The sequence below is a fragment of the Tamandua tetradactyla genome, chromosome 10 (genome assembly GCF_023851605.1).
Source record: "Tamandua tetradactyla isolate mTamTet1 chromosome 10, mTamTet1.pri, whole genome shotgun sequence".
In the NCBI taxonomy this organism is placed as follows: domain Eukaryota; kingdom Metazoa; phylum Chordata; class Mammalia; order Pilosa; family Myrmecophagidae; genus Tamandua; species Tamandua tetradactyla.
Genome location: NC_135336.1, coordinates 32764213 through 32789372, shown reverse-complemented (window position 1 = coordinate 32789372; position 25160 = coordinate 32764213). Strand labels below are relative to the sequence as shown.

General features: G+C 38.3%; 1 pseudogene; it reads right to left on the bottom strand.

Annotated features, from left to right (window-relative positions):
- Positions 1-7047: 7047 nt before the first annotated feature.
- Positions 7048-7520, bottom strand: LOC143647856 (large ribosomal subunit protein uL23 pseudogene; annotated as a pseudogene).
- Between the last annotated feature and the right edge of the window lie 17640 nt (positions 7521-25160).

Genomic DNA, 25160 nt, shown 5'->3' with positions numbered 1-25160 from the left:
ACTGTAAGTAGAATTTTTTTTCTTGATTTCCTCCTCAGATTGCTCATTACTAGTGTATAGTAAGTGGTGTAGAAACACCATTGATTTTGTATATTGATCTTGTACCCTGCTACTTTGCTGAATTGGTTTATTAGCTCTAATAGCTTTGTTGTAGATTTTCTGGGACTTTCTACATATATAGGATCTTGTTATCTGCAAATAGTGAAAGTTTTACTTCTTCCTTTCCAACTTGGATGCCCTTCATTTATTTTTCTTGCTTAACTGCTCTGGCTAGAACTTCCATCACAATGTTGAATTACAGTGGTGAGAGTGGACAGCCTTGCCTTGTTCCAGATCTTAGAGAGAAAACTTTCAGTCTTTCCCCATTGATAATAATGTTAGCTGTGGGTTTTTCATATATTCCCTTTACTATGTTGAGGAAGTTTTCTTCTATTCCTATTTTTTGAAATGTTTTTCTAAAGAAAGGATGCTGTATTTTGTCAAATGCCTTTTCTGTTTCAGTTGAGATGATCATGTGTTTTTTTTCCTTAGTTTTGTTAATGTGGTATATTTTCTTATGTTGAACCACTCTTGCATAGTTGGGTTAAACACACTTACTCATGGTTTATATTTCTTTTAATGTGGTGTTGAATTTGATTTGCAAGCATTTTATTGATAAATTTTGCATCTATATTCATAAGATAAATTGAGCATAATTTTCTTTTCATATAGTATCTTTATTTGGCTTTGGTACATGGGTGATGTTGGCCTCATAGAATGAGTTAGGTAGTGTTCCCTACACTTCAATATTTTGGAAGAGTTTGAGCAAGATTGGTATTAATACTTCTGGAAATGATTGGTAGAATTCACCTGTGAAGCCATCTGTTCCTGGACTTTTCTTTGTTAGAAAGTCTTTACTTGTGACTGGTTTGTTGAGGTCTTCTGTTTCTTTTAGAGGCAATGTAGCTCATTTCTAGTTAATTGTCCATTTCATGCAGTTTGTTTAGTTGATTGGAGTACCATTCTTCATAGTATCCTGTTATGATCTATTTTGTTTCTGTGAGGCCAGTAGAAATGACCTCCCTCTCATTCCTGATTTTATTTATTTACTTCTCTTTTTTTTTTGGTCAGGCTAGCCAAAAGTTTGTCAATTTTACTGATTTTCTTAAAGAATCAACTTTTCATTTCTTTGATTCTCTCTATTGTTTTTGTATTCCTAATTTCATTTATTCCTGTTCTCATTTTTGTCATGTCTTATCTTCTTCTTTTTTTGGGGGGGGTAGTTTGTTGTTCTTTTTTCTAGTTCCTTCAACTGTGCAGTTAGGTCTTCAATTTTAGCTCTTTCTTCTTTTTAATGAAGACACTTAGGGCTGTAGATTTCCCTCTCAGCGTTGCCGTCACTGCATCCCATAAGTTTTGATATATTGTGTCCTCCTTTTCATTTTCTCAAGATGTTCACTGTTTTCTCTTGCAATTTCTTCTTTGACCCACTGATAATTTAAGAGTGTGTTATTTAACTCCCATATATTCACGGATTTTCCAGTTCACTTGTTATTGATTTCCAGCTTCATTCCATTAAGGTCAGAGAAGATGCTTTGTATAATTTTACTCTAAGATTCATTGAGACTTATTTTGTTACCTAATAGATGGTCAATCCTGAGAAAGGATCTGTGCACTTAAGAAGAATGTATGTCAGGCTTTTCTGGGGTGGAATGATCTGTATATGCCTGTTAGGTCCAGTTCATTTGTCATATTATTCAAGTTCTCTGTTTCCTTATTGATATTCTGTCTAGATGTTCTGTCTATTGATGAGAGTGGTGTATTGAAATTTCCAATTATCATTGTAGAGACATCTAGTTCTCTATTCAGTATTGCCAGTGTTTGCCTCATGTATTTTGGGGCATTGTGGTGGTTGGGTGCATAAATATTTATGATTTTTATGTCTTCTTGGTGGGTTGCTGCTTTTATTAATATAGAGTATTCTCCTTTGACTCTTTTAACAGATTTTGACTAAAAGTCTATTTTGTGTGATATTCACATAGCTACTCTAGCTCTTTTTTATTACAATTGCATGAAATATCTTATTCTAACCTTTTATTTTTTATCTCTTTGTGTCTTTGGGTCTAAAGCGAGTCTCCTGTAAATACCTTATAGTTGGATGATGTTTCTGTTGTTGTTTTAATCCATTCTGCCAATTTGTGTGTTTTGCTTGGGGAGTTTAATACATTAGCATTCAGCGTTATTACTGTAAATCCATAACTCAGCCATTTTTTCCTTTGGTTTTTATATGACGTATATTTGGGGGGTCTCTTTCTTTTCCTTTATTACAAACTCCTTTCCTATATTGTTGATTTTTTTGTGATATATTGACTAATCCTTCTGTCATTTCTGTTTCTATATTTTTTGATGTGGCTCCAGGTGTTCCTGGCTATTTACTAGCTGCTCTAGAGGACAATATCTACACCTCACCAAGCCACCATCTTGCCCCGACTCCTCTGCATATTTTAAAAATACTTTCTTTGTGGATACTCTGGGGTTTATATTGCACAACCTAAATCTATAGCCTACTAATTTGAAAAGATATCAACTTAGCTTCAATAGTATACATGTTATCTACTCCCATATACTTCTGCTTTTCCTCTTTATGTTGTTTTTTCCCCATTTTACCACTTTATATTTTGCATAACTAGGCTCTTAATTTTATTGAGGATTCCTTGTATATGATGAATCTCTTTTCTCTGGCTGCCTTCAAATTTCAACATTTGAAATTCTGATTAGTATATGTCTTGGAGTAAGTCTATTAGGATTTATTCTGTTTGGAGTGCTTTGAACTTCTTGGTCATGTATATTTATGTTTTTCTTAAGAGTTGGGAAATTTTCAGCCATTATTTCTTCAAATATTCGTTTGCCCCTTTTCTCCTCCTGGGACATCAATGACAATTATTTTAATGTGCTTTGTGCTGTCATTCAAATCCTGGAGACACTGCTCAAGTTTTAGTATTATTTCCTCTATTTGTTCTTCTGACTAAATGATTTTAATTTTCCTCTCTTCTATTCACTGGTCTTTCTTCTGTAAAAGAATATTTCTCCTGCCTGTTCAGATCTGCTGTTGTATGCCTCAAGTGTATCTTTAGTTTCTGCTACTGTGCCTTTCATCCCCATAATTTCTGTTATGTTTCTTTTTATACTTTCAAATTCTTCTTTATGCTCACACATTGACTGCCTAATATCCTCTAGCTTTCTATCCATATTTTCCTTCAGTGCCTTGAATTGATTTAGATATTTGCTTGAACTTCTTTGATTAGTTATTCTCAAATTCTGTGTCACCTTTAAAATTTTCCCTAGATTGAGCTATATTTTCCTGTTTCTTAGTGTGGGTGTAATTTTTTCCTGATACCTTGGCATCTTATTATCTTGATGAGTTCACTCTGATGATCAGTTTCTATCTCTTGTCCAGAGTTTTATTGTTGATTGGCTGTGCATTAAGATTTTTTTTTGATGATTGGTCCAATTTATTCTAGATCTTTAAAATATTCTGTTTATAACTGCTCAGATTTTCTCAACTCTTCTTTACCTGATTTTTGCCCTGGATATGCAGTACAAGTTTAAGGATTACACTTTCTGTGTAATTGTTTCACTTCCAGGAGAACGCTTCCTTTCTTGTATTCCTTCTCTGGGAATCTTGATTTGTTCTGTTTGTTTTGTGTAGAATTTTTCTCTTTAGCTCCTATGATTTGCTTAAATTGTCTTCTTTACTCAGTGCTCCCTTTTCCATATACTTTTCAGTTCTAGGACCCATCCTATTGATTACAGTTCAGTTTATACACACACACACACTTTTTTTTCTGTGAGGCTTTCCTGCCTCTGGTTTCTTCCCCATTAGGATATCTGACCCCAGGTAGCCAGATGAGGTCAATCCAAAAAGGTGTATCCTTCCAGAAAAGTCTGTTTTGCATTTAGGTGATCCAAATAGATTGAGTGAGCACACCTTGTTCTAGTTTACTAGCTGCTGGAATGTGATGTACCAGGAACAGAATGGCATTTTAAGAGGGGAATTTAATATATTGCTAGTTTACAGTTCTAAGGCTGAGAAAATGTACCAATTAAAATATCTATAGAGAGTTGGAGCAGTGGAAGTGGGAGTGCCCCCAAAGACCAAAGGAATCCTGAAGATGGAGAAAGGCAGGACATTGGGCCTGAGAGTGCATTGAGCCCCCAAAGAGGAGCAAACCCTCTCCAAAAGCCCTGTTGGCCACCCTCAGGACTGCAGGGGCCCCAGGCCAATGGCTCCCTGGATCACACAGAAGACTATTGAACCATGATGCCCTGGGTGTCTATAAACGTGGTGGAGTGCATCTAAACAGGATCTGCCCATCTGTGACACGTGTTTGGAATAGCTCAATCTAGATAATTACTAAAGGTAGCATCCTGGGCACCAAAACTCCTGATTCCACTGCACACCAGCACATTCTAGTGTAATTGGGACATCATTATACAACAAAATAAGTGAACAAGGGAGCACAGCAGCTCTAAGTAAGCCAGAGCATACCTGTCTTCCCCCAAGTGCTATTTTATTCTCATTTCTCAACATTGCAAACCATAAACCTGTAATCTCCCATTCTCAACCTCAGGGACTTATGTGGAAGAGGTGACAGAAAAAGTGTAAGAGTGGTGGACAAGGACGATTGTAACATAATAATGTTTTTGTGTTTTCCAATATCCCCCAACCCTTTTAACATTGTCAGCAATTATGTTTATTCCTTCATGTACTCTCTCCACTCTGTGAAAATATCAAAAATTTAACCCTCAGACTCCCTTTAAGATTAAAGGGATTTAACTCTTTCAGGGGTGGGAGGGGGTGGAAATTGAAACAAGATAAAATAGGGCAACTGTTAAGTCCCCGGTTTCCTATTCAGTTTTGAAAGGGTTAACAGGCCACTGTAAATTCCTTGTTTCTTATCTAGCTCCATAGGAACTAATACAGAGCTGCAAACTTCAACTGCAAACTTCCTGGGATGAAAATTTCCTTAAAACCCCTGTGCTGGTTTGAAAGGATTATGTACCCTAGAAAAGCCATGTTTTAATTCGGATCCATTTTGTGGAGGCAGCTGTTTCTTTTAATTCCTATTCAGTAATGTCAGTTGGATATTTGATTAGATTATCTCCACTGAGAAGTGATGGGTCCAATTGTGGGTATTAGCCTTGATTAGAGGGAGATGTGACTCCACCCATTCCAGTTGGGTCTTGGTTAGTTTACTGGAATACTTTAAAAGAGGAAACATTTTTTGGAGACAGCTACAGAGCCATGAGAGAGAGCCATGAGAACCACAAGAGCACAGGCTGCCAGAGACCTTTGGAGATGAAGAAGGAATGTGCTCCCAGGGAGCTTAATGAAATAAGAAACCTGGAGAGAAAGCTAGCAGATATTACCATCTTCACTATGTGCCTTTCTAGTTGAGAGAGAAACTCTGAATGTCATCTGTCTTTCTTACGTGAAGGTAACCTCTTATTGGTGCCTTAATTTGGACATTTTAAAAGACTTTCTTTAATTGGGACACTTTCATGGCCTTAGAATTGCAAACTTGCAACTTAATAAATTCCCTCTTTTAAAAGTTTCTGGTATATTGCATTCTGGCAGCTGGCCAATTAGAACAGTCCCCAAACCTCCCCAAACCACTGAAACTTCACCAAACCATAAAAACTCATAAAATTCTTGGCCCAAAGCAAACTCTTACTTAAAATAGGAAGCATAGAGTCATAAAGATGTTAGCCATTTGCCCCAAGACAAATTTTAGGCATGTGACAACAACCAAGAATTCTGCTGGCTATCTTCTCCTAGAACAAAGAAGACACCTAGTATTCAAAGTTGCTGTGCTGGTTTGAAAAGATGTATGATCCCTAGAAAAGCCATGTTTTAATCTAAATCGCATTTCATAAAGGCAAAATAATCCCTATTCAATACTGCATGCATGAAACTATAATCCAATCATCTCCCTGGAGATGTGATTTGATCAAGAGTGGTTGTTAATCTGGATTAGGTGATGACATGTCTCCACCCATTTGGGTGGGTCTTAATAAGTTTCTGGAGTCCTATAAAAGAGGAAACATTTTGTAGAAAGAAAGAGATTCAGATAACAGAGCAGAACGACATAGCCACAAGAGGCAGAGTCCACCAGCTAGTGACCTTTGGAGATGAAGAAGGAAAATGTCCCCTGGGGAGCTTCATGAAACAGGAAGCCAGGAGAAAAAGTTAGCAGATGATGCTGTGTTCACTATGTGCCCTTCCAGATGAGAGATGAACCCTGACTGGATTCACCATGTGCCTTTCCAGATGATAGAGAAACTCTGAGTGTGTTCACCATGTACCTTCTCACTTGAGAGAGAAACCCTGAACTTCATTGGCCTTCTTGAACCAAGGTATCTTTCCCTGGATGCCTTTGATTGGACATTTCCATAGACTTGTTTTAATTGGGACATTTTCTTGGCCTTAGAACTGTAAACTAGCAACTCATTAAATTCTCCTTTTTAAAAGCCATTCCTTTTCTGGTATATTGCATTCTGGCAGCTAGCTAACTAGAACAGTTACTATGGAAACCTGCTACCTACAAAATTTTCCTATAAGACAAGCTTGCCCAATCCACTCAAAGTGCATGCCCCTCTCTTGGGTATGCCTGTGCTAACCTTTCTAATGTGTACTCTTTCTTTTTAATAAACTTTACTACTTATACCTAAAATAAAATAAAATAAAATAAAATAAAATAAAATAAAATAAAATAAAATAAAATAAAATAAAACAACTACAATTCCTTAAGATTAGTGTCTGCACTGCTTCCTCTGGCCCAATTATCTGTTCTAGGAGTGTGGGTTATTGTCTTCAGACTGCCACTGGGAAATGGGAAGGATGGTAACAGGATAAGCTAGAATGGCACACACAGAGCTCTCTTACTGAGACTAAGCTTCTTTCTTCTTTTTTTAACTATATATTTTTATTTTTATTCTTGTCTTTCTTTTTTTCTTCTTTTTTTTATGGTCAAAAAACATCTTTAGAACTTATCAGCTGGACTTAGTTTAGATGATCCCTATTTTGTTGATAACATCCAAAGCATTATAGTCAGGAGCAATTCTAACATATGCCTTCTTCTCACCATCAGGCCTGACCAGAGTATTGCCCTTGGCCATGTCAATGTCAAAGAGTTTCTTCACAGCCTGTTTGATCTGATGCATGTGACCTTGACATCCACAGTGAACACAAGCATGTTGTCTTCAATCTTCTTCACGGCTGATTCAGTGGTCAGGGAAAACTTGATGATGGCATAGCGTTCAAGCTTGTTTCTCCTGGGGGTGCTCTTCCAAGGGTATTTGCATTGTCTTCTGAGATGTAGCCTCTTGGGCCAGCAGAATGTGGGTGAAGTGTGGGTCTTCTTTTATTTGTGACTGTGGATGCCTTTCAGTACTGCCTTCTTGGCTTTCAAAGCCTTTTCTTTGGCTTTGGTTTTGGGAAGGGCAGGGGCTTCCTTCTTTGCTTCCTATGTCATCTTCATGAGAAGGACTGCTTTATTCTTGATTAAGTGTTCTTTGGGTTATTGTAAGCTTTCAGTTGGATTCTGGAGTTCTGAATAAGTTGATTCTGACAACGTTTATTAGCTTTTTCCTTGCTTTTCTGGAGAGATGAACTTGTGCAGCTCCCAAGACTGCCATTTTCACTGACATAACTGTTTCTCATTCTTTTAAAAACTACATGGAATTTCAGTGTTTTCATGGGAACTTAAGTTTTTTAACTAATCTTACATTGGTGAATGCTTAAACTATTTCCAACTTTTGCTAATACAACTTTTCTTCAATGAACAATTTTGCACATCATTTTGCATGAGTGCAATTAAATCTGTAGGAAAAATCCCAGAAGTGGAATTGCTCCAAGATTTATGTGTATTTTGTAATTTTGATACCTGTTGTGAAAACTTACACTCCCACCATGAGAGCACCTGTATCATCCCAACCTTGTCAACAGAATGTGTTATTAAAATTCACAATCAAATAGATTAAAAAAATAGTATTTGAGACTTCCAGGCCAAGATGGTAGCTTAACAATGTGCGCATTTAATTTTGTCCTCCAGAAAAACTACTAAATAACCAGAAACAGTACAGAACAGCTCCTGGGCCATGTCAGTGACCAGACACATAGCGTACCCCAGTCTGGACCAGCTATACCGACTGCGAGCCCCCCAAGAACCATGAGTTCTCCAAGCTGCGGCAGCCGGCACCCCTCCCCCACAGGCTGCTTCCCAGAGGGGACAGGAAAGAGAATTTACCAGCAACGGGACTGAGCCCAACTAAATGCAATTATGGAATTAATTAACAAGTTTTGGCTACTAAAGATAGGCCCCCAGCTCAGGTGAACCTGGTCAAAGTGGAGGTCGCTGATTTTTACCCCAGAGTCGAGGGGGCAGGGCTGATGGAAAAAGAAAAAAAAAGGAAACAGAGGTTTTTGTGGCTGTGTTTCTACAAAGGCTTGACTGCCTCTGGATTCAGTGGCAGGACTTCTCAGGCTGCAACTGCCTCAGACATAGGCAGAAACAAGGTTGTTTGAGAACCTGTCTGGAGCCTGTGCCTTCCCCAGGGGAGGGGTGAAGCCCAAGGAATTCCCTCTCTCAAGGAATTCAGACCCCAGGGCTTGGTAATTTGAAACCATTAAAACCAGCCTACAACCTCTCCTCCATCTCCACCATGTTCCCAGCAGGGAAAGTCTGCCAAAGTTAAAGGTACTACATCATCTTATGCTGGTGGGACCAGCAGGCAGACAATCACCACATACTGGGCAGGATACAAAAAACAGATTCCAGAGACTTCATAGGAAAGTCTGTCAATGTACTGGGTCTCACCCTCAGGGAAAACCAACTCAGGTGACTCTTTCCTCCTGATAGGAGGCCAGTTTGGTCTGGGAAAATCTGGCCGAGGTCTATAATACCTAAGTATACCCTCCTAAGTGTGTGTGTGTGTGTGTGTGTGTGGGAAAAGGCACCATACAAGCAGGGCAGGAAACAAGAAAACAAGAACTGAAAAATTCTCCTCTGTTAAACAAAACCTAAGCTAGAGGTCCAGATAAAGCTGAATTGAATGTCAAAGAACAGATAGACAACAAATTCATCCAGCAAGAAAACCCTAGGTAAAAGAAGTGAAAACAATCTCCAGAATAAACTAATTAAGGTGATTAAATGCCTAGACACCAGCAAAAAATAACAAATCACACCAAGAAAATTGAAGATATGACTCAGTCAAAGGAACAAACCAACAATTCAAATGACATACAGGAGTTGAAACAATTAATTCAGAATGTACGAACAGACATGGAAAACCTCATCAAAAACCAAATCAATGAATTGAGGGAGGATATAAAGAAGGCAAAGAAAGAACAAAAAGAAGAAACTGAAAGTCTGAAAAAACAAATCACAGAACTTATGGGAATGAAAGGCATGTAGAGGAGATGAAAAAAACAATGGAAACCTACAATGGTAGATTTCGAGAGCCAGAACATAGGATTAGTGAACTGGAGGATGGAACATCTGAAATCCGACAAGAAACAGAAACTATAGGGAAAAAAATGGAAAAATATGACCAGAGACTCAGGGAATTGAAGGACAATATGAAGTGCACAAACATATGTGTTGTGGGTGCCCCAGAAGGAGAAGAGAAGGGGAAAGGAGGAGAAAAACTAATGGAGGCAATTATCACTGAAAATTTCCCAACTCTTATGAAAGACCTAAAATTACAGATCCAAGTAGTACAGCATACCCCAAAGAGAATAGATCCAAATATAAGTACTCCAAGACATTTACTAATCAATATGTCAGAGGTCGAAGAGAAAGAGAGAATCTTTTTTTTTGCTGGGTCATAGGGCAACTTGATATATAATTTCCTAAGGAACTGCCAAACTGTCTTCCATAGTGGCTGCACCCATTATACATTCCCACCTACAGTGCATAAGTGTCCCAATTTCTTCACATCTTCTCCAACATTTATAGTTTCCTGTTTGTTTAATACCAGCCATTCTTATAGGTGTGAGGTAGTATCTCATTGTAGTCTTGAGCTGCATTTCCCTTTTAGCCAATAAAAATGAGCATCTCTTCATGTGCTTTTGAGCCATCTGTATTTGCTCTTCAAAAAAATGCCTATTCATATCTTTAGCCCATTTTGCTATTGGGTTCTTTGTTCTTTTGTTATTGAGTTGCATGGTTTATTTATATGTACAGGATATAAAACCTTTGTCCCATATGTGAGTTTCAAATACTTTCTCCCATTGAGTTGGCTCCCTCTTCACCTTTTTGACAAAGTCTTTTGAGGTGCAGAAGCATTCAATTTTTTAAATTAATTTTTTAATTTATTTTTTAAACACCAAAAAACAGCAAACAAATGCAAACATTCATAACTTTTGATCATTCCATCTACATTTGCAATCAATAATTCACAATATATTGCATAATTGCATTTTCATCATCATGATCATTTCCTGGAACACTTGCATCAGTTCAGAAAAAGAAATAAAAAGAAAACAGAGAAAAATTCATACATACCATACCCCCCATGCCTCGCCGTCACCGATCATCAGCATTTCACTCTAAATTTATTTTAACATTTGCTCCCCCTATTATTCATCTTTATTCCATATGTTTTACTCATCTATTGATGAGGTAGATAAAAGGAGCATCAGACACAAGGTTTTCACAATCACACAGTTACATTGTGAAAGCTATATCATTATACAATCATCTTCAAGAAACATGGCTACTGGAACACAGCTCCACATTTTCAGGCAGTTCCCTCCAGCCTCTCCATTACATCTTGACTAAAAAGGTAATATCTATTTAATGCATAAGAATAACCTCCAGTATAACCTCTCGACTCTGTTTGGAATCTCTCAGCCATTGACACTTTATTTTGTCTCATTTCACTCTTCTCCCTTTTGGGTGAGAAGATTTTCTCAGTCCTCTGATGCTGAGTCTCAGCTCATTCTGGAATTTCTGTTCCATATTGCCAGGAAGGTCCACACCCCTGGTAGTCATGTGTCACATAGATAAGGGGAGGGTGGTGAGTTTGCTTGTTGTGTTGACTGGAGAGAGAGGCAACATCTGAGCAACAAAAGAAGTTCTCTTGTGGGTTACTCTTAGGCCTAATTTTAAGTAGGCTTGACCTATCCATTGTGGGGTTAAGTTTCATATGAACACACCCCAAGATTGAGGGCTCAGCCTATAGCTTTGATTGTCCACACTGCTTGTAAGAATATAAAGAATTCAACTTGGGAGAGTTGAATTTTCCCCTTTCTCATCATTCCATGAAGGGGACTTTGCAAATACTTTCTTATTCATTGATCAAATCACTCTGGGATTTATTGGGGCATCACTCTGGACAAACCAGCAATATCTCATGTCCTACTCAAGGTTCCATGTACTTATGGTGTTCAATTAAGCTGTGTACATAAATTATATTAGGAAAAGAAGCATTTGATTTTGAGGATTTCCCATTTACCTATTTTTTCTTTTGTTGCTTGTACTTTGGGTATAAAGTGTAGTAAGTTACATTTTATTTACTAGGTCTTGATGATGTCTCCCTACATTTTTTTCTAGAAGCTTCATGGTGCTACTTCTTATATTTAGGTGTTTGATTCACTTCGAGCTAATTTTGGTGTAGGGGGTAAGATTGGAGTCCTCTTTCATTTTTTTGGCTATTGATATCCAGTTCTTCCATGCCCAATTATTGAAACAACTATTTTGTCCCAGTTCAGAGGATTTGGGGACCTTGTCAAAAATCAGTTGACCATAGATTTGATGGTCTATTTCTGCACTCTCAATTCAATTCCATTGGTCAGTGCTTCTATCTTTGTGCCAGTACCATGCCATTTTGACCACTGTGGCTTTATAATAGGTTTTAAAGTCAGCGAGTTTTAATCCTCCCACTTCTTTCTTCTTTTTTAGGATGCTTTTAGCTACTTGGGGTCTCTTTCCCTTCCAGATGAATTTGGTAATTAGGTTTTCCAACTCTTCAAAGTAGGTTGTTGGAATTTTGATTGGTACTATGTTGAATCTGTAGATCAATTTTGGTAGAATTGACACCTTAACTATATTTAGCCTTCCTATCCATAAACAGGAAATGTCTTTTCACCTATTTAGATCTCCTTTGATTTCTTTTAGCGATATTATGTAGTTTTCTGTGTACAAGTCCTTTACATCCCTAGTTAAGTTCATCCCTATATACTTGATTATTTTAATTGCTATTTTGAATGGAAATTTTTCCTTAACTGACTCCTCAGGTAGTTCATTGTTCGAATACAAAAACGTTACTGAGTTTTTTAAAACTTTTTTTTATTGTGTAGCATAACATATATACAATGCAAAGAAAAAGCAATAGTTTTCAAAGCACCCTCCAACAGTTAGTTACAGGACATATCCCAGAGTTTGTCATGGGCTACCATATGATCCTCTCATATTTTTCCTTCTAGCTGTTCCAAAATGTAGGAGGTTAGAGGGCTTGTATATATATTTTTTACCATCACAGTCGACTTTTTTCCCTACTTTTTTTTTGTAAAAACTAACATATATACAAAAAAACTATAAATTTCAAAGCACAGCACCATAATTAATTGTAGAACATATTTCAGAGATTGACATGGGTTCCAGTTCCACAATTTTAGGTTTTTACTTCTAGTTGTTCTAAAATACTGGAGACTAAAAGAGATATCAATTTAATACTTCAGCATTTCAAAATTTTCTGCTTCTCTTCCACATTTAACAGACTGATTAGTATGTATGAGCTTCTTTGACTTGTATAATTATATCCTTTACAAGGGTTGGGAAGTTTTCCCCCATTGTATCCTCAACTGCTCCACTCTTTTCCTTCTGGAATATCAATGATTCTTATATTTGTGTACTTTGTTTTGTCTGTCATTTCCCTGAAATCCAATTCAAATTTTCCCATGTTTTTTTTTTTTTTTTTTTGCCATTTTCTGTTTTGAGTGTTTGAAGTCAGTTATCCTATCCTCTATATCACTTATTCTTTCTTCTGTCTCTTCAAATCTGGTGTTGTATGCCTCTAGTATGATTTCTGTTTGGTCAACAGAATCTGTAATCTCTGTGATACCTGTCTGCTATTTTTCTATTTATTCTTTCAAATTCTTCTTATGCTTTTCTACTGTCTTCTTGATCTCTTTTATGGCATTTGCCATCCCACTTATTTTATTAAGCAGAGGTATATGAGCATCTGGTCCAGCAGCTGCAATTGGAGTCACCACCTGGTTAAGTTTATAATAATACACTGTCATCTCCCAAGACCCATCTGTTTTCTGCAGATGCCAAATAGGAAAGTCGAATGGGGATGTGGTGGGAATCACCAGCCCTTCATCCTTCAAGTCCTTAAGAGTGGCACTTATCTCTGCAATCCCTCCAGGATTCTGGTATTGCTTCTGATTTACTCTTTTGCTAGGTAGAGACAGTTCTAGTGGCTTCCAAAAGGCCTTTCCTACCATAATAGCCCTCACTGGATGATTCAGAGAGCCAGTGTGGGGATTCTGCCAGTTGCTCAGTATGTCTATTCCAATTATACATTCTGGAACTGGGGAAATAACTACAAAATGTGTCTGTGGACCCACTGGACTCACTGTGAGATGGACCTGAGCTAAAACTCCATTGATCACCAGATCTCCATAAGCCCCCACTCGGACTGGTGGACCAGAATGATGTTTTGTGTCCCCTGGAATTAATGCCACTTCTGAACCAGTGTCTAATGATCCCCCAAATATCTGGTCATTTCCTTTTCCCCAATGCACAGTTACCCTGGTAAAGGGTTGTAGGTCTTTTTGGGGAAGGCTTGGAGGAAGATTAACAGTATAAATTTGTGACAGTGTAACAGGGTCTTCCCCCAAAGGAATCTGGCCTCCCCCTCATTCAAGGGGCTGTGGGTCTATAAACTGTCTCAAGTCTGGAAATTGATTAAGAATCCATGACTCTGTTTTTGTAATTTAAGTTAGACTTGTTTACTTGACCTAGAACTGTTCTGCTTATACAGTTCAAATAGTGCATCCATTGTATTTCTAGTTACCCCATGATCTACTAGCCAATGCCACAAGTCTCTGCAAGTCAGGTTATTTAGACCCCTGCTTTGGGTCTGCTGTCCATTATGATAGCCATGTCTACCTTGTCTTTGGTGATTAAGTGCTACCACGTGGCTTCTGCCAACTCATGAGCTGATCATCCTCATTATGTTTAAGATTCTAGCTCAGTGACAGCAGTTCCCACAGTAATATCTGACCTACAGAGAGGGGGGGCTACAGAGCTCTTCAGGGATGATGGTGCTAGTCTCACAAATTTATTTCTTACAGTTCTGGTAAAAGGTCCATTCTCTGGACATTCAAGGGGTATATGAGCAGGCTTTCCATGATAAATCCACTCTAACATTCCAGTTTCTCTAAGCCATTGGATCCCCTCATCTACATTATACCAGAGCAGTTCTGTCATTTCAACCTCAGGTAATACTGGCCATCTTTTGATCCATGTTTCAGCCAACCATCCAAACAAACTGTTAATACCCTTTCTAACCCCTTGAGCTATAACATTGAGTGCAGAATCTCTGCTTAGCAAGCCCATATCAATAAATTCAGCCTGATTCAGCTTTATATTCCTCCCACCATTATCCCACACCCTTAAAATCCATTACCACACATATTCCCCTGATTTCTGTCTATATAAATTGGAAAACTCATGCAGTTCTTTTGGAGTGTAGCATACTTCCTCACAGGTAACACTTTGTACCTAACCTTTTGGGGATTATTGGGACCAGTCTAGTTATAGGTCTGAAAGAAAAGAGGGGTGGTGGAGGTGGGATATGAAAATAATTAGAAGTATCTTCCAAGCCAGTTACCTCAGGGAATTCATTTGCAGTCTCTTCTGGTGAACATGATTAATCACTCAGGCAGAAGAGCAAAGGCTGTTTCCCTATGGGTAATTATGTGCTTCACAGGCTTTGAAGGATTGGTGGAGGTTGGGTGGCCAACTCCTCAGGGCAGATTGGTGGTGGGGTGGCTATGTCTTCAGGGCCAACCATTACAGGGTTATCTAGAAAAGACTAAGTATTATCTAGGGTTTCAACATCTCCACAGCCATCATTATAAATCCATATGTCACCATCCCATTTTTCAGGGTCCCACTCCTTTCCATTCAATGCCTTCACTTTAATGGCAAACACCATGCAAAGTTGAGATTTCAGTTTATGTTGTAAAGTTCCTACTCTAACAATGAGAATCTGAGTCTGATTTTCAGAAATCTGCAGCTGCAGGAAATAAGATTTTCCATCAGGGCACTCACAAACTTTTACATCTATCATACTGTGCAGTGCAGGAACTTCTCATTTGAAGCCTTCAGATCATCCCTTTCCTTCATCAGTGTATACAGTATATCTAACAACAACCAGTCAGCATCTCTATACCTCCTCATGCCACAAAACTCTGTAAAGGTGTCAAAAACATTATCACCCCAAGCCTGGCTTCATATAAGCAAACAATTAGCAGAATCAAATGGTGATATCTTGAATATCTCTTTTGCCAGTTCACCCGATGGATTGTCAGTGTCATTCTGATTACAGGAAGTGGAGTCATTAGTGCCTTTGAGTCCAGTCAGAGTAGAAAACCCATCATAAAAACCCATTTTTAAAAATTTCTCTTTTTTTTGGCATGTAAAAACCCATTTTTATGATTCTGTTTCTTAAGAACCACTCCTGGTACCAAGCTGTATTAGCTAGCATTCTCTAGAGAAACAGAATAAGCAGGAGATACCTGTAAATATAAAATTAATAAAAGTGTCTCACATAACCATGGGGATGTAGAGTCCAAGGTCTGTAGGGCAGGCCATGATCTGGCAGCTCCAGTGAAGGTCCTCAATGCACTCTCAGGAGAGGCTGTCTGGCTGAAGCAGGAAGAATGATTGTCTCTCCTGAGTACTCATTAAAAGCTTTCCAGTGATTAGATTAAGCATCACTCATTGCAGAAGACAGTTCCCTTAGCTGCAAATGCAGTCAGCTGTGGATGCTGCCAACATGGTCATGATTTAAGTGCCTGAAATGTCCTCATACCAATAGACAGTACAGCACTTGCCCAACCTGACAACCAGGCACCACCACCTGGCCAAGTTGACACATGAATCTGATCTTGACAGCAACTTTATGGAAGATTCCAGAGGCTTTGTTTTGGATTAGATGTCAAGAAACTCCAATAATTCTGTGATTGGGTATTAATGCATTATATCTAAAAGGTGGGAAGAACGAAGTGAAGCCAAAGCTGTGATTAGGAAACAATCAGTAGTTACTCAAGTGGGATATGGATGAGGGAATATTTGGTCATTTTTGTGCTTCAAACCATGTCCACATTTTTTCTGTGTTCAGATATAATTATGGGGTAGTCTTATTTTTGTCTTGCTCCATTAAAGCCACAGAGTGGCCTTGTCTAACACTGGTATTCTGTGAAATTGTTTATGTTCAGAAGGAAAACACAATTGCCTGTGAGTTCCAGGCCAGTTCCTGGCAATACTGAAGCCTAGTTTACAGTGCCAATCTGGCTCTTGGTTGCCTAGGGCTGCTTTTCTCTTTCTAAGAGAGTAGAATCAATCAGAAGAGAACTATGAACTCTCCTCACCACATCTATTCATTTACCTGCATTCATACCTATGTTTTCTGCCTTCTTTCCTGAAACTAAGAATGGGTAGTCCATGCTACTATCCAAGATCAGCCCATTCATTTGCACACTAGATGCAACTACCCCTGTGCCTTTTCAGTGACTTCACTACAGCAGTTTTCCTTATCATTCCTGCATCAGTAATTTTTTTTACATTTTTTTATGATTCTGTTTCTTAAAAATCTATTGGATTCCCATCTGTAATAAAACATACTCTTGTTCTTATCTTAAAAGCAAGCAAGTAAAACTAATGAAAACTAAAACCCTTCCTTGGTGTCTCAGTAGCAGAATTCTTGTCTGCCATGTCAGAAACCCGGTCCATTTCCCAGTGACTCCCTATCCAAAACAACCACCACCACCACTACCACAACAAAAAACCCTTCCTTGGCTGAACAACCCCCTCTAACTACCATCCTATTTCACTGTCCCGTTTAAAGCAAAACTCTTCTGAATAGTTATTATATATGCTACCTTCTACTCTGCTCTTTCCCTTTTGTCTCAAATTCATTCTTCCACCAACAATGCTTTTGTCAAGATCAGAAATGACTTCCATATGGCTAAATACAGAATTTTGTTCTTAGTTCCCATATTACTTGATCACTTAGCAATGTTGGCACCTTTGATTATTCCATTCTTCTTAAAATACTTTATTTGGCTTCAGGTTGAAGACTTCTACCTCATTGGCCATTCCTTGTCAATGTCCTTACTGTTTCCTTTTCATCTTCCCAAATTCTAAACCTTAAAATTTTACAATGATAAGTTACAGATGTTTTTACAATCTATATTCACTCACATGGTGATCTTATCCAATTTCAGGGCTTTAAAAATCGCTGATATTCTGATAACTCCCAAAATTTATATTCTCTGAACTCCATGCTTACATATGTAACTTCCTACTCCACATTTCCACTTGGATGTTTAATTGGTGTCTCAAACTTAGTGTGTTTGAAACAACTCCTTATCTAGTTCCCCAAACTTGGTCTTATTATAGATTTTATTATGTCAGTAAATATGTACTCCAGGCAAGGAAATACTCAGGAATGGACCCTGATAGTCCTGTGGCCCAAGGAATATTAAAAGTCAGCTATGTGAAGGGGTCTTGGCTTGACATTAAAAAAAATCCAGAAAATAGATGGGTGGATGGATAAATCACTGGAAGAGCTATTAAGAAATCCCAAAAAGTATTTGTGAGAAGGGAAGAGGAAGGACAGAAGTAAAAAGCTAAGTTATAATAATTATATTAGTCATAATGCTCCAAATTGGGGGTGCAATAAGCCCTTGTCAAGTTGGTGGTAAGTGTAGCTGAAGGTTTAGAGTCCCAAACTGTGCAGTTTAATGTTTACCAGGTGTGGGCCACAGAAACTTGATGAATCAGCAATGATAAATTGGGAAAATGGGTACCTGTGTTCAGAGCCAGTAAAAAATTACTGAAGGAAAGTCTCTGAGAAGATTCTGGATGCAGGTCCTCTCCCCAACACTAATCATGCCCTTTTTGATTGGCCCTTTGATAGCCCCAAAGGATATCCAGCTAGGGGTTAGTTTCCTAAAGCAGAACGATCCCAAAGTTGTCAAGGTGGACAAAACAAAAAACTTGGAGCAAACCATAAGGGCAGGAGCAGGGTGCAGAGATATAAATGCCTGCATGGAATGGATCAAATATATAGTCCAGAGCTAAACAAAAGCAACTGTTATGCTTATGCAACAGTAGTTGCATAGTAGTCAGCCAACTAACTGTTCTTGTCGTGGTCTTCCCAGTGGGTATGGAGGAACATGAAAAGGAGTTCAAGTACATGGTACTCCTTTTCAGAATACTACTCCTGGTAAAAATTGTAGTACATTGTCCTCTCTTTTCCCTCCAGTCAGAAGTGGAAAAATCAAGGCCATACTGGCTTCTTGACTTGGTTCAGGAAACCACTCTGCCTTTCTCTCTAGATGGGAAAAAGGGTTCCAGGATCATGGGACCATGGTCTCACATACCTAAGCATGGGATATGGCTGAAGATAGTACTGGCAATTTCTCCAGTTTCACCACACCATGAGCAGGTCTTTGGTGTTATTGTGAAAAGAGCATCCTCTGAGCAGCTTTGCCCAAAAAGTGAAAAGGGACCTGTGCTCTGGTCCAATTGGCCATCCCATTCACACTGGCATTTGAAAAGGAGGAGAATCAAGTTGATTTAAACAATATAGGGGTGCCAAGGGAAATTCCAAATGAGTTTAAGGCTAAAAACCAAGTACCTGAAAGATTAAGTCATCCTTATTCTGGTAGATCACCATCAACAAAAATGTGGATTGGATTAATCAGCAAAGATTTATCAATTATATCAAGGATGCAGTTAAGGAAATAGCAGAACAGTTGGATGCTATAGCTGAATCACCTGGAAGAATAGGATGACCCTAAGCATAATGTTAGTCAAAAAGGGAGGTGCTTGCATTATGGTCAGGGGTAGTTATTGTACATTTATCCCCAATAATACAACCCTAAATGAAACTATCACCAAAGCGTTACAAGGTCTGAGGGCCTTATCTAAAAAATTAGTAAAAAATTCAGGTATTAATGACTCCCTCATGAGATGGTTAGAAAACCTGTTTAGGAAATGGAAAAGGGTAGCATTGTCCATGCTAGTTTCTCTAACCATCATAGCTGGGGTATCTACAATACTTTAGGTACTACATTATTCCAGGTGCCCAAAGGTTAGTCCAGATACTCATCAAAAACCTCCTTAGAGAAGAAAATCCCTATGATAAAAAAGTGTGAAAAGGCTCTTATCAGGCTTGAAAAGAAACTAAAATGTAAAAACTAAAGGTTTAGAAAGAAAGAGAGGGAATTTGTAAGAATAAACTAAGTTTAATTCTCTCACAAAGGTGATGCAGGCAAGAAAAGGGGAAGACCTCTGACACAAGCTTAGAGCTGGTGCCAAATTCTTAATGGCCAGGGTCATTAAAAATGTAAAACATGATAAAGGGGGACCCTTCAGTGGGAAGTTCAAATTAGTTCGATTTCCTGGATAAACTGTAACTTCTGGAGTACCCAATCACGGAGAAACAGAAGAGGGTCTATGGGTCAGGTATGGGTATAACTGTCTCGGCAGGTATAACCAAACAATAACCATATTGTTTGGCAAGCCAGCCAGCCACCAAATTATGTTTGGCAAGGCAGTTGTTCTTGCAAGATCATGAATAAATTCTTTTCTTCTCCACATAAGATAAGCATTTGTTCTCCTTCAGTTGTGGCGTTCTTTCTAACATATAGGAATTCTCACCTGGATACTGGAGATCCCTGGGGATTCTCTGCTGTATGCCAGAGAGCCCTTGGAATTCTTGGTGAAGTTGAGACCTCAACCAGGGTCTAATGCCATGAAGGTTCTTGACTCACTGCAGAAAAGAACTTGAAAACTAGTCAGTGTGAACAGCTAAAGAATCCGAAGACTAGCTGGTATGTAGAGGGCAAAACTTTAATGTTTAGTGGCAGTACATTCTTAAAGGAAGATGAACATGGGCATTCTCCAAAGGAGGAGAAGCAGCCTGAGGTCCTGATCCTTCCATTATAAGGACTTGGAGAGGCCCTTCCCACTCTGATTATACTAATAAAGGATCAGTAAGCTGCATTTTTCATTGATTTTTTTCCAGTGCCAACCTGAGTGAGTGCTGGGTGTGCAGGGGCAGTGGGGTAGCTTGTTAAGTGTGCATGCCAAAAGGAACTTTTTGTTATGGGTCTTGGGGTCAATTCCTCTTCTCTCTTCCTCTATCTAACCTGCCTCACAAGTAGTCATCATCTCTCACCTGAGTCATTGAAGAAACTTTTTAATTGGTCTCTCTGCTTCTGCCCTTGCCTTGTGTCAACCCTGCTCCTAATATTTGTGGGGCTTGGAACAAGGTACAACTGGATGCTGAGATTTGCATACATTTTTTAAAATTATAAATCATTAATAAGTTAAATATATTCTACTTTTCTATCTTGACAAATACACTCTACAAATACCAGAAAGGTCAGTTTGAAGTTAGAATTCTTGGACTCCTTGGGGTTCCATGCCAGGAAAGGACTGATGTGGAAATAGTTAATCCTTGGCCATTAGCCTGCAACCTGCCTTCTTCTCTTTATGTCTCTGGCTCCATTTCACACCACAAAGGGCATTGCATGCATGCATATGGACACACACTCCACCTATCCGAGATAAATTTATATGTATTATAAACAGCCCCCTCTTGGTAACCCCACTGATGTGTATATGGCATACACATCAGTGAGGACAAGTACCCTTGGAAGAACAAACCCATGGAGAAGGGTTTTGAGGTCCTGGAAGTGGACTTGGGACAGAAGGGTTCTGGCTACTTGGAGTGTGTTCTACAAAGGGAGTGACGTGGGCAGGGGAGGGCCAGAATAGAGCTCTCTAAAGTAAGGGTCAAGGCAGGAGCCCCCCTGCTCTAGATGTAAGGTCATTAAGGTACAAGGGCAAAGTGTGGAAACAGCCAGGAGGCTATAGCAATCAGAGTGGTTCTTTTATAAAGTAAGTTTGATAATGTCCTTCTACTTCTCAAAAGCCTCCATGGCTCCCATCTCACTCAGAGGAAAGTCCAGAGTCTTTACAATACATAAAAGGACCAAAGGGCTCTTACTTAACCCCATCTGCCTTGTTTCTCTCACCACATCTTCTTTACTGTTCCCCTTGCTTATTTTCCTCTGTCCATGTCAGCCTTCCTTATTGTTCCTCAAACAGGACAGGCATCCTCCACCAGAAAACTTTGGGTTCATTAATCCCTCTGTCTTGAACACTCTTGCCCACATATACTCATGACGTCTTCCCTTCCTTCTTCATCCCTTTATTCAAACTTCATCTTTTCAGTTAACCTTTCCAAGATCTTATTTAAAATCTTTTTGTTACTTCCCTAATTTGTCTCCACAGCCATTATCACCATATGTGTATTTCACCTATTGTTTATCTCCTTGCTTTGGCATATAAGCCTGAGAGTTGGGGAATTTTACTATTTTCTTTTTTTTAATGAAGCCTTAGCTACCATAATAGTACTAGGCCTAGAGGAGGTGCCTAATGTACACATTAAGAATTAATGACTATAAATCATTTTAATCTTTTTATTTCAATACAGAGACCAAAAGTAAGTCATGTCACAGATGATTAATACAGTTCTATTTTGCCTGATTCAATAGAAATAATTTTTTTTGCATTCAAGCTTAGCCTTACAATAATTTCAGTTCCATATTTTATATTCTTGCCTATCTCCATTTCTCTATTTTACATTTCAGAAGATTGTTATGAATTCTGCCAAAACTAAATACTGTGACTTACAGATAGTAGGCTGTTCAGAAATCTACCACAAACACGTAAAAGTCTCATAAGTTTCTATAACTGGAGCCCTGCTAACAACAGAGTCAGCTGAGCCTTGTTCCTGTTTCAGAGGTCTTGTCACAGGAAAGAATTCAGGGAAGAGAAAGGGCCAGAAGTAGTAAGCAGTAAAGTTTATTAAAGAAAGAGAGAGTACATGTTGAAAAAAGGAACATGGATGTGCTAAAGGTAGAGATGCCCCAAGTGGTGCAAATCTAACTTGCCTTATAGGGGTGTTTTGCAGCAGAAATTTTCCATCTTGACCTTTGAACATGAGGTGTCTTCTTTGTTCCAGGAGGAGATAACTGTTGGTGACTGGGGAGCTCTGTCAAGTACTTAAATTTAGTTTTGGGGGGGCATATTCTTAACATTCTTTATGACTCAGGTTTTTTGTCATTAACTAAGTCCACTTCAGTCCCGTGATTTTACCAGTTTATGACTTTGGGGGTTGCTAAAACTGCCAGAATGCAGTGTACTAGAAATAGATCAGGTTGTACAAACGGGATTTATTATGTTACAAGTTTATAGTTCTAAAGCCTTAAAAATGTCCAAACTAAGGCATTCAGAGAAAGATGCCTTGACTTTGAAGAAAGGCTGAGTGGAATCTGGGATTTCTCTGTCAGCTGGAAAGGCAGAGGGGTCTGAGTTCCTTGGTACTAGTCTGAAGACTGATGTCTGCAATATGGGAAGGCATGTGACTGGCTTCTGCTGGTCTTTGTTCCTGATTCCATTGCTTCCAGCTTCTGAGTCCAATGACTTTCTCTCCAAGTGTCTGTGGGCCTTCACTTAGCTTTTCTGTATTGGCTCTCTCCAGGTGCTGGTTGCTTCGTATCTCATGGGAAGGCTCAAGGTGATGTCTGTTGGGCTTTGGTTTCTAATGGCTTTCTAAACATCTTTGCTGGCACTCCAAACATTTCTCCAAATGTCTGGTCTGAGATTTCTCCAAAATGTTTCCCATTTTAGAGGACTCCAGTAAGCTAATTAAGACCCACCTTGAATGTGCAGGACCACACCTCCATGGAAATAATCAAAAGCTTCCACCCTAAACAATCGTTTTGTCCCCCACAAGGTTGGATTAGGTTTGAAAGAACGTGGCTTTTCTGCATTACATAACAGTTTCAAACCAGCACATTCCACCCTCTGGACTCCCAAAAAGACATGTTCTTTCACATACAAAATACATTCATTCCATCACAATATCACGAAAGCATTAAACCATTTCAGTAACACTACAAATACCACGCCAAGTCAAAAACAGTACCAGATCTCATCAAAGACATGGTCTGTCCTATGGCAAAATTCTTCTATGGCTGCAGATCTATGAAAGTCAGGACAAGTTACCTGCTTCCAATATACAAAGTAGAAGCAGTCATAGGAAAAACATTCCCATTGCCATAGGGAGAAATCAAAAGGAAAACAGGGGTTACTGGACACAAATGGTTCCAAAAAGCTGCAGGGAAAACATTAGCTTTCAAAGTCTCAAACAGACGATTGGGCACTATCATCTGGCCAAGTTGACAAATGAACCTGACCATCACAATGCCCTATTTTATCCTGCTTCATTTCCATGAGCAAATATACCACAATTTACTTAATACCATTTCCATTGTTTCCCATTTCCATTGGATGTTTAGTCTCTTTCCAATATTTTGCAAGTATAAAGAAAGCTGCAGAGAACATCTTGGTGAATAAAGTATTATTTATTCAGGATAGATTCCAAGAAAAGGATTTATTAAGTACCAATTTATACTCCCACACAAATTGAGATATAAAAATATTATCATTAGAAATATGAATTGCTTTGATTACCATATATTATAAATAGCAAATATATATTGAAAAACTGCTTTTTGCTAGAGGCTATGCTAACTCTTTCATATAGATGATCATTTTTTTTTCTTCTTAAGGCTTTTACTTTTGGTTAAATTAAATTTATTTTCTGATTTTTCTTATATTAAATTGCTCAGGGCCACACATTATTTTTTAAACAATTGGATTGTGTTGGAGAAAATGCCTATTTTCAATTTCCTTTGCAACAATAATAAGTTTACAAATAGCATATGCTTTTGAACACAATAGTGTTTTAGCACAGCGTAGTTCAGATTAGGAAATTTCCGATATTTATTCACTATGATACCCCCACAAGCACTATTTTTTTGTTTGTTTCTGTCCACACTGCTATGAAATCTTCTATAGTCAAGGAATAATACTGAAACTTGCCTCTCCATTATATGGTAATTAAATTATTTGGATATTTTAAATAAATAAAATTGAAGTTGTATAATGACTTTGGATGCTTTCTATTATACTGCTAAATAATGGAGTATACATTAAAGAAGACATTTTAGCCTTGGTTTTGAGAGCTTAAATTTCAACCCAATTTGTCTGCATTCATGTTATATCATTCGCATTATGCATATCCTTTTTGTTGTTGTTGTTCAATGGATTTATTATGAAGCTATTTGATTCAGATAAAGACCAAAGATCAATGACATACAATGGAAACAGTTCCATGCATAGATGGTCACTTGATATATGGCAAAGGTGGTACTAGAGATAATTGGTAAATGCTGGTAGGGTTAATGAACATTGGTTTGGTTACCTTTAGTATGATATTTCATGGTAACAATTTGTTTACCATGACAGTGAAAGTATTCCCATAATCATTCCTTCCACAAAACCTGGTCAGTTTGCTTTAAAAAAATTATTTTATTTTTTGACATATATTATATACTCACATACCATGTATGCTCTTTTGAAAGGATTATGTACCCTAGAAAGCCTAATCCTAACTCATTACATGGAGGCAACCTTTCTTTTAATCCCTATTTAGCACTTTAGGTTGGAAATTTGATTAGATTATCTCCATGGGGATATGACTATTAATTGGAGGAAGATGTGATTTCCACTCATTCCAGGTGGGTCTTGATTAGTACCAGGATCCTTTAAAATCTTTTTTTGAGAGATTTTAGAGAGAGCCGGAGAGCCACGAGAACCACGAGAGCCCAGACAGTCAGAGACCTTAGGAAATGAAGAAGGAAAACATTCCTGGTGTTGCTTCATGAAACAAGAAGTCTGGAGAGAAAGCTAGCAGATGTCACCATGTTCTCCACGTGTCTTTCCAGTTGTGAGAGA